Source organism: Chiloscyllium plagiosum, chromosome 38 (assembly GCF_004010195.1).
Source record: "Chiloscyllium plagiosum isolate BGI_BamShark_2017 chromosome 38, ASM401019v2, whole genome shotgun sequence".
NCBI classification, from domain to species: Eukaryota; Metazoa; Chordata; class Chondrichthyes; order Orectolobiformes; family Hemiscylliidae; genus Chiloscyllium; species Chiloscyllium plagiosum.
The window spans coordinates 18,812,725-18,813,922 of NC_057747.1; the positions used below are offsets into that span (position 1 = coordinate 18,812,725).

The 1,198-nt window shown below is 39.9% G+C and overlaps 1 long non-coding RNA gene across 1 annotated transcript; it reads left to right on the forward strand.

The window, feature by feature from the left end:
- The first annotated feature begins 539 nt into the window (after positions 1-539).
- Positions 540-827, forward strand: LOC122541882. Its single transcript, XR_006309701.1, has 2 exons — positions 540-580; positions 719-827. It is a non-coding gene; the product is annotated as an uncharacterized LOC122541882 (long non-coding RNA).
- The last annotated feature ends 371 nt before the right edge of the window (positions 828-1,198 follow it).

Genomic DNA, 1,198 nt, shown 5'->3' on the forward strand with positions numbered 1-1,198 from the left:
AGCTTGGGGCAAATGTGGCCTTTCTACATGCAGCACTCGCTATCTGGTGGCTATGACAATTTCAGATCTACTGTTCATTGTTTTTTATATTGTCCTTGACCGATTTCAACGTTATTATTATCCACCGTGTTTCCTGCAAATCACTCCTGTTTGTACCATTCTCTATGTCCTCAACCGCTTGACCATTGATTGTTCTGCATGGTTCACCATTGCTTTTTCCTTTGATCGATTTGTCGCCATTTGTTTACATGAGATGAAAACTAAGTATTGCACAGGGAAAACTGCAACCAGGGTTCTAGCAACAATCTGCATCTTCTTTTGTTTAAAGAACATTCCCAACTCCTTTGTGTATTACCCTGGAAAGATGATCAACAATGTTCCATGGTACTGTTATATCAGGCCTGGTTATTATAATGACCCTCGGTGGACAAGTTTTAAATATTTTCAGATTTTTTTAACACCAATGTTCCCATTCACTTTTATTTTCTTTACCAACATTCTGACTGTCAGACATATCTTCGAGGCCATTAATGTGCGGAAGGAACTGAGAGGTCAGAGAAAAACAGAGAATGATCCAGAGGTGGAGAGCAGGAAGAATTCTGTGATTGTACTCTTTGCCATATCTGCCAGCTTCATACTTCTCTGGTTGTTGCATATTTTATGTTTCTTTAATGCTGGCTATTCCTTGGATTCTGTTTCTTTTGATCTCTTTGCTCAGATTGGATACATGCTGAGGAACTTCAGTTGCTGCACAAATGCCCTTATTTATGTGGTGACACAGAAACATTTCCGAGACCAGTTAAAGTACGCCATGACGTATCCAGTTAGAACAATAATTCAATTGGTGAATCAATCCAAGTAACTCAGAGCCAACATTAGGTGCAGCAGGAGAACAGAACGAGGAGTCCACGTGAGGAATGGACCGAAAGGAGAAGGAGGAGCAGCAACATGATAACACTCCTTTCCTAATGGGCAAGGAATGACTCCATCTGAGGGGCAAAATGACAGAGACTGGAGGTGTAAAGCCAGTGTAAAGTGCTGTTAGTAATCAGCAACAATTAGTAGAAAGTGGATCAACACAAGCAAAACCAAAAGAGGAATTACATACGCACAAAAGTAACATTCATATCAAATAATCTGTTCTCAATGAATGAAGTGGGTAGAAAAATAAATGATATGGAGGAAGGTGAGGTATTAG